The sequence below is a fragment of the Protomyctophum bolini genome (genome assembly GCF_963924005.1).
Source record: "Protomyctophum bolini genome assembly, chromosome: 24".
Classification (NCBI taxonomy): domain Eukaryota; kingdom Metazoa; phylum Chordata; class Actinopteri; order Myctophiformes; family Myctophidae; genus Protomyctophum; species Protomyctophum bolini.
In genome coordinates, this window is record NC_137885.1 from 9,521,350 (window position 1) to 9,537,804 (window position 16,455).

At 43.6% G+C, this 16,455-nt stretch overlaps 1 protein-coding gene across 3 annotated transcripts in view; it reads right to left on the reverse strand.

Moving 5' to 3' along the window:
- LOC308311668 (vang-like protein 1) overlaps positions 1 to 16,455 on the reverse strand; it is a 106,364-nt gene extending 89,909 nt beyond the window's left edge. For 2 of the 3 annotated variants that reach the window (XM_080758456.1, XM_080758454.1), the window contains exon 1: positions 12,262 to 12,464. The gene's annotated coding sequence lies outside the window, so the exon portion shown is untranslated. Of the gene's footprint in view, positions 1 to 12,261; positions 12,465 to 13,202; positions 13,326 to 16,363 lie in introns of those variants that run through there. The other variant, XM_080758455.1, reaches the window with a different exon arrangement.

A 16,455-nucleotide genomic window follows, 5' to 3' on the forward strand; every position in this document is an offset into this window, starting at 1 on the left:
TCCTCCAAGTAACCTGCAGTGCTTTTCTGTTGTGTAGGAGTGTCACTGACTAACTGTGACTACACCCCTCTAAGACCAGCAACAGAAGAGTAACAGTCCCAGGTGGTCCCCAGCAACATGTTGGAGAGTAGTTACCAAGAGGACCCTTATAGAACTTTAACTCTTTCAGAGTGTAAAATGAAACCATTTGGTTTCATTTTACACTCTCAATCAAGAGTTAGATTATTGTTAATTTACACAATTAGAGAGAATTAGAGAAGGATTTTCAACATTTGCCTGTCATCTCTCCTACGGTAACACATACAATATAGCATGGAATTGTGGACAAAATCCTATCCGACGACAACAAAATATGCTAAGTCTTGGGTCTGAGAGGCTAAATGTGGTCAGTGGTCCGTGGCTCAAATGCTGAATAAATGATGGGCCTCGATGTGAAAAAGGTTGAAAGCCAGTGGTATAATAAAGTGTCGACTCAACCCTGTAGTGTACTTCGCCAATCTCTTACTAAACGTCAGGTATAGAATAGATCAGCATCAACATGACGATGGCAGTGTAGGAGGGTTGACCTTTAACAGGTAATCACTCAATCATGTGCACGGCGTGCACATGCAAACACACACCTATAACACAGTAAACACACACACACACACACACACACACACTGTGATCCCACTTCCAAGAGAAATATAATTCACTGAGTCACTGAGACAAAAATAAATATGTACTCAGTGAAACAGAATTGTGCACTCAGGCAGAAGTGTGCCACACACACACACACACACACACACACACAGGTGTGGCAATAAGAGCACCATGCTCGGAAGATTTATGCATCGAGAGGGCCAAGCAGGGGGCATATTAAACAACCACCGTTGACATACCGCAAAACTAATCTTTGAGCACAGAGATGCAGGCAGGCCTCGAGGCACCCGTACCCCCTCAGCCACCACCACCACCATGGTGGAATCTCACACCGCCATCAGACAGTCACAACAGGACTGATCGCAACATGTCATTCGTGTGCAATGAGAGCGCTCGGCGTCAAGATGACGCGTTTGTTTTCCCAGTACATTTCTGGCATGGAGCCCCATGCTCTTCTCTTCTCTAGACTATAGAGTGACTTGAGCGAGCGGCAGCAGCATTTACCGTAGTTCCTCTGATCCTCCTCATCGGGACAAAGAAACAGTAAACAGTACAACGCAGACTCAAAAAGTCCCAGATAGTCTGATACATAGTGGTCCTCGGGCATTTATTTATTTATTTATGTCAAGGACCCACCGTTTGGTATGCCCTCATAACTCAAGAGAAAGTGTACACATTTGTCAAAAGTGTGTAAATGTAACAGAGTTTAGTGGGTTCCACTTGCTCCATCAGTAATGACATTTCTTATTGGTTAGTGGGCGGCACCCATTGAATAACACTGCAGGCGTCCACGTTTAGAGTGGTGTCAGTCTAACGTGAGACATGCCCATGGTAAGATGTGTTCCTCAGCACACTATATTTTCAACAAGAGTCTGTATGTTTACTGTGATGAATATTAGTTGTTCTAAACATGCTAAATGTACCAACAAGTGGCGATGTTTTGTACAAGTTTTCAATTAATTATTTTGACATGCTAAACTGTAAACTGTTTATAAAAAACATGCTCTTGGTCACGTTGCTAATTCTGCTATAGACGTGCTGAGGATTGGGTGTGTTACACAGACAGAAGCGGACCAGATACGTCTGTGTATTCCACCAGATTAAACTGTCAACAAAGAGAGAAGTCGTCCGGAAGACAAAAGTGAGGACACAAATTGTGATCCGCCAGAATGAGATCAGAAATATTCTCCAGCAATTGCTCCTTGCGCGCGCCTGCGCCCCCCTCTAGAACAGAAAGCAGGCCATATGGATAGGCCAGGCTATATTATCATTAAAATGTTAGTGATTGGCCCACAGGTTGAGGGTCACTGGTGAAGTGAAGTGTAGCGTTAGCGTACGTCGCGAGGAGGATGGAGAAGAAGTACGACAGACATACTATACAGTCTGCACACAAAACGTCTGCTGAGCCGAATGCACAGTCACAGATGCAATTCCTGCAGCCGCTGGGATCCAAACGAGACCCGCCCGCCCTCCCTCCCTGCGAACAAAGGAGCTATTAGGAGCTCATCATCAGCGTTCATGCTTAATGGCGTACATGACCTTTATTTACTTGATGGACGAGCGCTCCGACACACCCTCGCGAGCAGTAAATGAATAAGCAGTCTCCCGGCTGCGGGGGAAACTCTCAAACTTGAAGCTAATTAGTCAGAATTAGACATTACAGGCTGCGGAATTTGACCTGACGTAAGCTTTAATGTTTCCCCTTTTTCCTTTTGAACTTTCGTAACGCATTTCTCCTGACAGTACACAAAACAGCACAAGGACTCTGATTCAATCTGTTGTTCCCGTTAACTCCAATTAAAATTATACTTGATTAAACACGGTCACAGTGGAATTGAATGTTTAAGATGTTTTGGTCTTTCATTATGAACAAGAAGCAACAACAAAAAAAAGAGACTTCATTTCCATTCGACTGTTATGTCTTGCTGCGACGGCAAGTCGCATTTACTATGAAATCGTACATTTGTGTCCGTCAGTCACAGTCAGTGTATCACTCAAAATCCCCATACATGGGGAAAGCCCCCTGGTCCCCAGGTCTCGTAAACTAAGGCCCCGGCCCTATACCTGGGGCCCTCATCAAACCCTGTACTCTCAAGACACTGCCCCCAGTGGCACCCTTAGAGCTGACCTGTTCTGACATTCCATTATGTTGATCTGACCTCATCAAACCCTGTACTCTCAAGACAGGTACAAGAATTAAAGTACATAATTAATTCCATAATGTTGATCTGACCCTCCATGCCAAAGCACCAGCGCTCGCCCAGCAGTCTGCCGTCACCCAGGCGGACACGTGCACGGGCGAAGTCGCTTCTCACCCTCAGGCGTCTTACTGGTTAGCTCTGTGTGTGAGTGTGTGTGTGAGTGTGAGTGTGAGTGTGTGTGTCTCTCACACACACACACACACACACACACACGTCACACACACACACGTCACACACACACACACACCGTCTCTGTGTCATTGTCACCTGCACACGCATTCCTCGCTATACGTGACCCAGAAGACCTCACACCTACTGTCTAGTTCTGTCACCACCTGTGCACTTTTACACACCGTCAGAGTGCAATCTATAGGCGGAGGCTACTGTAAGCTCTATGATTTACGACGGACGCCTTCACCAGGCATGTTCCGAACATGAGGCAACATGAACGCCATAAACCAGGGGTTCCCAAAGACTGACTCGTCGTGACCCATTTCTGTGGGTTGCTTGCGAGTACAGTAAACGCCACCTTTTGTCAGTTCCCTACAAAGATATTATTTCAAAATATTAATTAAAAGAGTTCTAAAAAGAAAGAATGAATAATAAAAAATAGTAGAAGTAGTGAAAAGAGACGATCTGCAAGCTCATAGTGACGTGACGCGTTGTGACTATGAGCTTGTAGATCGGCTATTTTCTGTTTTCACCATACTAGTTTGGGGTCCTGGGGGAAGAGTAATAATTTCTCTCTTCGAGCTATAATGTCGGGTGTCGACTGTCCCCCCCACAGTCCGTCTCGCGTCTCCCCCCCTCCGAACTTTGCGGTGGGGAGCATAACTGAGGCTTTAAGTGGATAAAGTTGGACGCTCACTGCAGCCTTTATGCCTGGACCGGTCATCCACATGCTCACACTGACAGTCTGACACCGGTCCTTGACTTCCAAGGAGCACATGGAGAGGGCCATTTAATTCCACAAGGATTCCATTAGCATTCCACAGTGTCACACACTTAACCCCAAGACACGCACGACACATGGAAGCACAGAGACAGGCCAGACGGAGTGAGAGAGACAGACAGGCAGACAGACAGACAGACAGACAGACAGACAGACAGACAGACAGACAGGCATTACAGACAGATGCTGGGCACATTAATCAGGTTTGTTCTAATATAGAACGAGCCTGTGAGAAGCAGATGGATACATTTCCTTGTTTCGTTTTTTTCTTTTTTTGTCAAAATCACAAACTACCAGATGAAAAGCATTTCGACCCATGTGGTGTGTTTTCCCCCCAACTGGGAGGTTGAGAGGCTTACCTCAAAAAGCCTGTTTTCCATTGTCGTTTCAAGCTACTGACGTCAGACAGATAAATACTGAAAAGACGGACGGACGGACGGACAGACAGACAGACAGACAGACAGACAGACAGACAGACAGACAGACAGACAGACAGACAGACAGACAGACAGACAGACAGACAGACAGACAGACAGACAGACAGACAGACAGACAGACAGACAGACAGACAGACAGAGACAGACAGACAGACAGACAGACAGACAGACCAGTAACACGCCCTGAGAGCGATATTGAAAATATGTTTGCGTTAAATAAATAATAACTACATTAAATCCATTGGTACAAAAACTATCTAAAATGTATCCTGACATTGACTCTACTTGTACGAGATGTCATCTGGAGCCAGCCTCTGTTGGACATATGTTCTGGGGATGCGCTTCCTTGAACCCATTTTGGAATAGTATTTTTGATGCTTTCTCAACCATCTGTCAAATTATGCCAATTGCGCCCCACCCCGATAACTGCCATATTTGGAGTTCCCAACGACGATGCACCAATTACCTCTCCCCAAGCCAATTTCATAGCTTTTGCTTCACTCACAGCGAGGAGACTTATTCTCCGCAATTGGAAATCTGATAAACCTCCAACATTTACAAGTTGGGTCAAGGATGTTCTATCCTTTATACCATTGGAGAAGCTCAGATACAACAGGTACAAAAATCTCGCCAGAAATTTGTAAAGGCTTGGTCCCCTTTCCTTGAATTCCCCCTTTCACTGTCTTTTGATGATGTGTCCCAAGTGTTTTCCTACATGTCATTTGGTTCACTGTGTAGCCCCTTAATCTAGTAAAAGGCACATTTGATTTTATAGTATTTATTTTATTCATTTATTATTTATATCCTTTACTACCTATTTTATTTTATATTCATATATTGTTGCTTTTTTTGTTGTTGTTGTCTTGTTTTGTGATGGAACCGGGGAGGGTGGGATATATGTGGGGTTGTTTGTCTTCAAAATTTGAAAATCTTATAAATAAAGTTATATATAAAAATAAAAAATAAATCCATTGTTACCATGGATCTTTTTTTTTTCATTTCCTGAAGGGAACAGGGACCTACAAGGTTTCCACCCGACAGCGACAATATGAGTATACTGTCTGCCAAGTGTGCCACTTCCTAATTTATGCTGATGAAGACCCACTGGGGACCAAAACATTGATGCAATAAACAGTGGGAGCAAACAACACAGTGTGTGTGGACTGACTCTGTTATCGTCTTAATGCTGATCTTCTGTTTGTCCTCCAGCAACGATGCTTATGTTGCCTGTCCTCTTGTACACATCAGGTATCGGGACTTCCTGAAAGTTCATATAATGGCCTGTTGTGGCGCTAAAAAAACCCATAGCTCCATAGAGTACCATGAATTTGGGCCCAACTTCACCTAGACTGTATTACCTTAAAGGACCACTTCACCAATCTTCATATAATAGGTCCTCACTAATAATCTTGAAAGAAATGGCGCAATTTTTTTCTACTCGGTCTGTGTCTCATAGGAGGGCTGTGAGGCAGTTCAGAAACCGTCTTCCGGTGACATCATCGATGGGGAATACAAGCTAATAAAAACTGCAGGCTTTCTAGTCCTGAAAAGTTGCAATGCGAAAATGGAAGCCATCGTTCTCACTATAATGAAAATCTAAATATTTTTGTAAAAAGATCTTGTTTAAAAAAAAAAAATCTGCCTAATGATGATGTCACTGGAAGACGGTTTCTAAACTGCCCACAGCCCTCCTATGAGACACAGACTGAGTAGAAAATGTTTTTGCCATTTTATCATGATTATTAGTGAGGACCTATTATATGAAGATTGAAGGTTGAAAAGTGGTCCTTTAATAAACATGGTCATGAATACTTTCTTCCAGTCAGTAGTAGTAGTTTAAAGTCTCATTTCTCATGTCATAATATTCTTTTTGGAAAACTATGGTCCCATTTATTAAAAAAATGACCATAAAGTTGTGTATGTTCTGAGGGGCATGGCTACCGTTACAGTCTATGATCGGGAGCCACCCCCCGCTCGAGTCAAAATAGAAACCAGCCAATGGCCAGCTGGGCCCAAGCGGATCTACAAAGATGGCGACTTACAGTTCAAGGACTGACAGGCTTCATTTTACGTCCATATAAGACCCGGAGAACGCTTTGTCCATATTTTCTACAGTCTATGGTACACATGCATCAGGCATGTGCGGGGGGAGGGGGGGGGGGTTTATAAAAACATTTCATCTCTGCCATGCAGCCTACATGTCTGCTACAAGGCCTACAAACATGCGATATCTCCATATACGGTATGATCTCTTGATGATTATTTGACTGACCCGTTTCTATCCTGCGTTTTTTGTATTTTCTCCCCTGCTCTCTCACTCTACCTCCATTCTCTCTCTCTCTCTCTCTTCTCACAGAAAGATCAGACCAGATTCTAAAAATGTCTTCTGCATCCTGACAGTTTTCTGAAAAAGCTGTTTCTATGTCAGTCGTTCTTCGATTTTTCAAAAATAGCAGACCTACAAGCTCGTAGCGCGCGCTATGAGCTTGTAGATCTGCTATTTTTTTCAATAGCTAAAGCATAACATAATGCTAACACCAAAAGGGGTTCCCGCCCCAAAATGGGTTGTGACCGTAAAGCTGATTCTGATTACCAGTGTGTTTGTGCATGCTCTACAATTCTTCATCATTGCACTTGCCGTATAGCTACAACAGTGATGTCACACGACAGTAGGTGATGGGATCATGGCAATCGCCATCACGTGTGCATCACACGCACACGCCCACGGTGTAGGAGACAAACCGTTTGCAAGTTTGCCAGTTCGAACCCTGTGGGCTCCCCCAGAGTTAGTGTCGAAGTGTCCTTGAGCAAGACACTGAACCCCTAATTGCTCCCGATGTGCTGGTTGATGCCTTGCATGGTTTCCGCCGCCATCGGTGTATGAATGTGTGCGTGAATGGGTGAATGTAATGCACAATCTCTGTAAAGCGCCTTGGAGAAAAGGCGCTATATAAATGCACCATTAACCATTAACCATGCAAGATGACAACCTTCTTACGGGAAGCAGTTACGGTTCAGTGTCTTGCTCAAGGAGACTTTTGACACCAACTGTCTGGGGAGCCCGGGATCGAACCGGGAACCTTCTCTTTCCGCTCTACCTCCTGAGCCACTGCCTTGCCCCAATGGAATGTATAACTATAAAGCAGTGGTTCTCAACCTTTTTCAATTTCAAGGATTTGCCATAACTCTCAAGAGTTACATACCTCTAACTAAGCCTGCAGGGTCCATTTGGACTCTTGGGGGACCGCTTTGACTTCACTTTGAGAAAATAAACTTCTGCCCCACTATAATATTGGTTGTCGATGTCCGCTGTGAGGTCCCAGATCACAGCTGATTGTCATTCTAGCCGTCTAATCGGGGACTAATTCAAACTCAAGACGATTTATAGGTGAATTCAATTATCCAACAAATATGGTAGAATAATTTAAAGCAGACAGACCGGGTCAGAGGGAGCAAAGTGGAGAACCACAAAAAAACAGAGCTACGTCATTGTGCATCAGCTACGTACATCAGACTTCCACGTGCACACACAGCACACCTGTGTGCACCTGACATCAGGCAGCATGTAGTAGACCACACTGTTTGTTCATCAGCATTATCGTCAGACAAAAACAGAAAGACTTCGCTGGAACACAATGAGAGAAGTGGGACAACCCAACTGCACAAAACCCATGCGTTTAGTTACTTTAGACACATCCAAGTAAACCAAAAAGATGTTATGGAGATGAACAAAGGAGCTGCATCATTCAGGGACAGGAAGAACCACCACTGCGTGGCTGTCATCAACTTCCAGTTAATGATCACTGATTTAAAGTGGGTCGAATGGACATCCAGTCCAGCTGTATGTACACAAGATTCAAGACTTTATTGCCATGTCAACAGAGTTGATTGGAATTTGTTTCAGTGCACTAAAAACAGACATATACAAAAAGACACATTCACATCACATAATCAGACGACACAAAAGCACAGACATCATTATGAGGGGGACCAATAAATAAGAAGAATGCAAAACGTTACAATGCAAACATGCGATATCTCTATATATGGTATGATCTCTTTGTTGGATTATTTGACTGAGCCGTTTCTATCCTGCGTTTTTTGTATTTTCTTTTTTTTTAAGTTTAAAAGTTTAAAAGGTTTTTTAAATCATGACAATTTTCGGAAAGATTTGAGGCACATTTTAACGATTTCTCAAAAATAGCAGAACTACAACCTTGTAGCGCGCTATGAGCTTGTAGATCTGCTATTTTTAAATAGCTGAATTATTACATAATGTATGTAACCACTCTACCTCCATTCTCTCGCTCTTCTCACGAAAACTAAAACACACCCGCACCCACACACACACACACACACACTTTCTATGGGGTGAGGGGTGAGGGGTGCCCCCCCCCCCCTTTCTTTCCATTTCTATAATCAGAGCCTAAATTGCCTAATAAATGCTCCATTCATTGTCACGGGCATTTAATGTTTGTGTTAGGACAATAATCTACACTATAGTTGATTCAAATATTTAAGATTGCTGTTGTGAATTGTTGATTTGCGTAATGTTGATTTGTGTTCTGTATTCGGCTACATGCCCCTCAATTGTACTCAGTTTAAAAATAGATATTCCACGGTTACGCTCTTAGCTTACGCATGTTTCATGCATAAAAAAAAACTACTTTTTATGTACCGTATGTGATCATTGTGATGTATTGCCAGGCTTTTTGTTTTTGCTTATTGTAAATCGCTCTGGATTAAGAGCGTCTGCTAAATGCCTAAATTGTAAATTGTATGATGATGACAAACATAAAGCTAGCAGTAGTGTGGTTCCAGACTGCCATATGTAAGCACAATAAACCACTGTTCGAGCCATCTGATGGTGATGCAGACCAACTTGCTTGAAGCTTCATAAGTTCATACATCAGTTACTTCCAAGTCATTAATGCGGACTTTAAAATGGACCTGGCAACAATCTGCTCCAAAATATTGGTTCTAATTAAATTCACTCTCCAGCCTCTAGTGAGCCTATACTGTTGAAATTCGATTGTATATCAGGTAGTAACACAGTTTGTCAAACTTTTTCATTTCAAGGACAGCCATAACTTCCATTTGTACACTCTCATAGAGTTACAGAGCTGTAAGGGTCCCCCTAAACTAAAAAGGACCCCTGAGGGTCCCTGGACCCCACTTTGAGAGCCACTGAGGTAGAACACTGTAATTCACCTCCTGCTGTTCGGCATCCAACTAATCTAGGTGGCAATTAAACTTATTTAAATAAATAAGTGTCTAATTGGACCGCCCACCGCCAGCAGTATTTGGGTTTTTAGGGAACAGGCACTGGCTTGATGAAAACATGCCCAGAGCAAATGTGAGCTGACGGAGTGAGTCCCATCAAAATGTGAGTGACGGTGTGTCACCGATAATGACAACACCGTGACACCACAGATTCAGAAGAGTTTACTGGTGTCATTGTACTTCTTCTGGTAATCCTCCTATCCTCGGCGTTAACTTATCCGTTCGTTAACTTTGAGAGTGCACAAATGGATCCATTAACCGTGTCATTTGGTCACATTAAAAAGGAAATAAGTGCCTGGTAATTCCCGTCAGTCCTCTTGAGGATGCTGCCCGTCTGCTAATGAATGATTAGTGCTTTCTAATCTCACAGCATCTCCTCTCGCATAGAGTTGTCCTGACTAGTCCTGATACCATTTTTTTTTCAGACAGAATACAAGTACTTAATTTAATTTTTTTGTACTCGCCGATACAGAGTACCGATACGAATACTTTATTTTTGTTGAGTAACCACTTCTTTTACCCTTCTTTTTCTCATAGATGCAGATGGATCTCCATCTGCATCTATGAAAATCACACTTGCGTGAAGTGAGGGGCGCCCTTATCGTATTCGTCATACATCATCATACTTCACATGCTCAGCCAATCAAATCATTTCAAATTTGGTGCACACAGACACACAAAGCCCTCGCATCTGTTTTCACACCATTTATCTGTGGAACCAAACTAAATGTGATGCCTCAACTCCTGTGGTCCCCAGTTCAAATACGACTATTTTGGGGCGGTCACTCACGGCCCGAAAAGGTTGAGAACCACGGAGGTATACGACATGCACCTGCAGGTGGACAAGTAGTACTGCCTGAAGCTACTGAGCACAGTATGGCTATCTCGGACTTTCTAGAGCCTAGAAGACCAGGCAGGCATATACTGTTAACATTATTATTATTATTATTATTATTATTATTATTATTATTATTATACTGTTAACATTAGTCTCTCATCATGCGAGAGACATGATGAGACACTGACTGAGTTGTTTTTTATGTCTATGTGTTGGTTCACCTATGTGTCCGTCTATGTGACGTTAGTGAGCACCAGTATGACTATTAGTACCAGTAGGGGAGCTGTTGTGCCAGAAACAGAGAGATATAGTGCTGCACGTGCTGCACTGTTGCCTGCTAATGAGAGAGAGAGAGAGAGAGAGAGAGGAGGGGGAGAGTGGGAGTTGCACCACTCAGTTCACACAGGTGTGATTTTTTTTAAATTGCTCACAACACTATTTTCGAATATTCTAGCCAATGTTGGGTTCAAAATAAATGGTTCAAGTGAGACCCGCTGGAACCCCCTCAAGCACCCCACTTTTTGAGAACCACTGTAGCCATCGTTTGCACGCGCGCACACACACACCCTAGTGATCCTACTACAGTGGTGTGTGAGTGTGATGGTCCAAGACGCACGTCGTAAGGTGTGCGTGCGTTTACAGTGTAGCAGCTCCACAGCTGGTTGGTCTGACTCTGCATGCTGTACGTGTGTGTGTGTGTGTGTGTGTGTGTGTGTGTGTGTGTGTGTCCAACACGCACTACAAACACTGACGGGGCTCACTTCACACAGGAAACTCCCTGGTTTCGGCCCTCGTACCCGGTTCCCATTGACTTTACTCGTTTCAGCTAATCAGCTTTTCATTTGACCAAACATAATATAAGACAGGCTAGACAGCGCTCGGCTCGGGGTTATGTGATCGCTGGTCGCTGCATGCCTGAGGTGTTTCCCCACCCACGCAATAATGCATGTTTATTTTATTTATTTTTTCCATTTACCGGTATGTATTTATTTGCGAATTGCGATTCCTTCCCGAAAACAACGACGCGACAAGCGACAATGTATCCAGTTTGTCGCTCTTTCCTTGCTTGGTTACAGTGTAACCAGTCAACCGTGTGTGACAGAATTGGACTTTTCCTTTATTCCAAACTGAAGCTAAAAACTGAACAGCTGTACGGAACAGTCACTACGCGTCGCTATAGTATATAGTCGCTAGCGCCTTGCTCCTATCGGCAAGCGACACCGCCCTGCAATGGAGCTATTTCAATTATAATCATTATTCCAATCCTATAGTTCCTGGAATGCGACCATGCAGTGGCACCGCATTGGGGATTGGGGGGGGGGGGGGAGTGGGGGACAAACCACACTTATTATATATGTTATCCTATATGCAATCACGTTGCGGTTGATCTGATCTCGAAACAGAATTGTGATTTATGATGAGAATAAGAAATGTTCAACTCCACATTCGAAAGATAAGAAACAGTAGCTGTGTGTGTGTGTGTGTGTGTGTGTAGGGCAGGCTATGCGTGCAGTCGTCCATTCAAATCCAGTTGAAAGCATTCCAGCAGAGGCAGAGCTGCCTTTCATACAGGTAGACAACACTCACACACGTACAACAAGGGCGTGTTCTGGTCGCAACACACTTTATTACAAACCTACATGTTTCCTCCACAAGACAATTGACAATCTACGAAAAATAAATAAACACACCGTCACCGGCTATATAGTCTACTTTATGGGTCTACACACACGAATGTATAGGTAGACACCACGTTAACCTACATAATGGTAGCCTTAAAAACACGAGAACCCAGACAGAATAGCCACACTTCAAAGCGCACACCACGCCACTACATAACGCCACACAACTGCAGGATTAATCCGAACAGCCGGGGTGTATTGTCACTGTTCGGAAGGGAAAACTCACCATTTTACAGTGGAGGAGGTGTCATTCCGATTGCGACCGTTTTCCATCCACAAATATAACCATGAAATAGTTCGCCACTCTCTCGGCAGCCAGCAACAGAACAGAAGAACACACACAACACACCATAAGGTAGTCTGTCTGGTCTACTAGGCTACACAGCAGCACTCGCACACAGCACAGGCAGCCCTGGGTTACCAAAGGAATCACCCTGGCAGTGAGGAATCTCACACAGGGGGCAGTGCTTCTGCCTGACTGTAAGTTGGGGGGTCTGTCTGCTTGTAGTGCGAGAGGAGTGCGCTAGGGGGGATGTGTTTACTTTACATTACACACACTATTTAAAATAAACTTCAAGTGTACAACAAGTAAAAATGCGTTTCAGCATTTTCTTTTCAGCTAGTCTCTCTCTCCCCCCCCCCCCCCCCCCTGTGCCAGACAGTGTCTCCGTCGTTTCATTTAATTAATTTCTATTCAACTGTGCTTAACCTTAATTCTTGGCATGCATGGATAACATTTACATTAAGTGATTCAGTACATTGCCAAAGCAAGTGTGGGGGGAAAAAAAGAAAATTACTTAAAAAAAAATATATATGTGATAATTTGGATTAGATATGGGGCATCGCCCATCGTAGGATTCTTTTTTATTTCATTGCATCAATGAATATGCCTTGTATTCCAAATCCAACACACACGTTCCACACAACAGCAGAGGGTGCAGTGCCCGGTGTCAAGTAGGTCGGACCCCCGTGCCTTACAAAGAACTCCATATAGAGGCATAAAAGGGACACATACTGTAATAACTGGGTGGGGAATGCATTTCCAACTTGCATCGTTCCAAGTAGGCCAGTGCCCAACGGGCACCGCTGTCGAGGCCCCACGGGCACCATTCTAGTTCATTTAAAATTAAAACAAATGTATTTGGCATTCTCACCTCACCTACTCACCTATCCCAGCCGCACCACAGACAATCTGTTGACCAGCTCTCTCCATCCCTCTCTGTCCTCGGAAGCTCTCATTGCCACACTGAGTTTCAAGTGTGTCCATTCTCCGATGTTATCTTCCCATCTCTGGCATTAGTAAATGAAAATACAAAGAGTGATATGAGTGATAACACGTGTTATAGAGGCTATATATATATATATATATTGCATGGATTGGATATTGTGACATGAATCGATATGAATACAGGTGTCTGTGCCTTGCCCTTTGCAGAGTAATATAGTAAGAGAGTGGCGACACTAGCGTTGACTCCCACTGTAACAATGGAATGCGGAAGTGCTCATTCTATCTCAATGGGATAGTTCCAGCCAATGTTTGGAACTATAGCCCATAGGGCTTTGCGGCGAGATCAAAGCGTGTCGCTACTCTCCTACTCTACACTCTGGCCCTTTGGTGCCTTGGGCACAAAAAGGTTTGAGAACCACATAATAGGTATAGGAGTAACTTCATTGTTGTAATGCACAGTCAGTGAGACATGTAGGCCAGTATGTCATTGATTTATGTGTAAATAAGTAGTGCACTTGACATTCATCTTAGACTTGAGACTCACCCCTTCCACTTTGAAGAATGCTTAATTGCCAAACAGTGGCTCGTAAAGTACATACAGTACACACAGTAAGCCCATTTACATTTAGTCGTGTCATGTGACCTCCGACCTGCCTTTTCAACGAGCGACACAATCTTAGACAAAATATACAGAGAGTATCTACATTTAGCCGGACAGTACTCAAGATGTCATTATGTTTCTTTTGAAAACAGCACTTATTTTAACAGCACTTCTTAACCATTTAAAATAGACTTCATTGGCCAAGGTCCCCCACAGTGGTCTGCATTTGGCCCTCTCCCTTAGTCGCATTGCGAAACTCTGAGCTTGTAGATCTGCTATTTTCACTCATAATCGCCTGCCACGACACGGCCAGAATAGGGACGCTATATAGGGTTCATGTGGTTAAAGTTGCATTACAGGGATGTCACAGATTTTTGGAGCTAAATCTGACAGTCATGAGACTGCAAACGCGAAACAGACACAGACAAAGCGTTATATGTCTCCAGAAAGCTTAAGGCAATAGATAACATATTCAATAGGCCTATTCTGTGGCACTCTAATGAGAGGCACTTTGGTCAAGTAGAGCAAAGGAATCATCCCTTTAGAAGTTTAGATATTTTAGAAAGATAATGTTATCTTACTGCAAAAAAGTATTTGAGAATGTATGGCATGCTCAGAACCTTTAAGGATTGTTTATTTCTGTTAACATTGACAGTATGGTTTAATACTCTATTAGTTGGGGGCGCCCGCTGGCCTAGTGGTCCAGGGCGCATGCCACATTATAGGCTCTTGCCTGACAGCGTGTCGCGTGTTCGAATCCCGTTCATGGCTACCTTTGCTGCATGTCTCTCCCCTTCTCTCTCTCCCTCTTTCCTCTCTGTCTGTCTTCACTCTAACTATCAAAAAAGGCTAAATCTTTTAATAATAATACTCTATTATTAGTGCTGAAGAATGGGGGTTGGTCAATTTCAAAAGGACAGTAATCTCATCTGTCCATTCTGCGTGCCCATAAAGGAGTTGAGAGGCAACCATTTAGACTGAGGCTAAAGAATACCACTGTTCCGCAAGGAACCACTGAGTGAACACCCATCTTCTTCGAGTGTGCAAGAAGAGTTTACGATTCGCCTCCACACTCCTCTCTTTGTTTCTCATTGCATCATCTAGTACGGGCACTCTGTTTTGTTTTTCCACAGCTGGTGGTCGTGAATAAAGGATGCCTCTCTGACAGCACGCCGCTCATTTATTTGAAAAGAGGCAAAACAAAACAGACACACAACCGATAACCATCATTGTTGTGCATGGAAGTGCATCGTGTCTGGACACAGTCAGTGACAAAACACAATGCACACAACCTCTGATAACGACACGGTATAGCGTACATGGTAAGTATTCATCTTTCCCGTTGAGCCTCCTTGTCCTGCCTTCATATAATATGCATTTCATTGTCTACCAACACATTATGTGGTTCCCAAAGTGGTCCTTGAGGGAGTTCCAGGGGGTCCCCAGCTAAATGATAGTTTGGAACCAAATGGACCCTTATGGGTCTGTAACTCTGAGAGTGTCCTCATGACATGTCTTACACAGTGGATTTTTATGAAACGAGCACAGCAGATAGAAACAGGATAATTCAAGCTTTTCGTACAGCTACAATGTTGGTGAGTTTGACATTGTTTAATACACTCAGATAGGACTTTTCTGTTTGGATGTATGGGCTGTCAATGGGAAATTGCATCTAGTTACCGCCCTGCCATTAAGTTAATATAATGGCAAGATGGCGCGGTCTACATATAGTCAATTGTCCCCCGACTCCCCCCTCCTCTGACACAACACGCCATACACACACACACACTCCACACAGCACAATGCAGGTCATGCCTAGGTCATGAACCTCGAGTTTCCCTTTTTGCCTTCCCACTGAGAGCCAAATAAACACTGGCCCAGTAGAGTCAAGAGGGAGGGAGGCCAATTTGGCCAAAGTGACAGAGAACACCCTTAATTGGCCTCTTATGTCTTCATTTCCATCCTCCATCCAACCGGTCAATTATAGTATTATATGCTCAGCAGGCCATGTCTATTGTCTAGCATTGTTTAAGATGAGAGGCCCGCAGACCCTGTAGAATCATCCCCCGACCCCCGTTCCCCAGAAGAACGGTTTCTGTATTCCATGCGTTAACATGCAGTGAACGGTTTGCCAGCCTATAGGTTAGCCTACCAGTGGTACCACATTTAAATGTGGGCTTCTTGGCATAATTACAGTGCAGCAAGTTCATATATTAGCCTACAGTAGGCCTAGTAACACAACAACTGTGCCTGCAAAGGCAGCTTATGATGTGTTCACGCATTGTAGAATTATATACAACACAAATTACAATAAACAAGTGCAGAAAAGCAGAAAACAAGAGAACTAAAATGGCCAGCAGCATAATTATAGGCCTCCCTGCAGTGCAGACCCATCATCATATGACAACATAAACATAACAAAGAGTCAGTTTTAAAAAGCTTTTCAAAAAAAACACAGGCTAAATACAAACACAGGCTAACTATAATGGTGGCACTTACTTTGTTTGTAGGCAAAGTCCATGCTGCCTGCACCTATATTCCTCTGGACAAAGATGTCAAACGTCATGGTAAAATGCCCAAATACGAGGAAG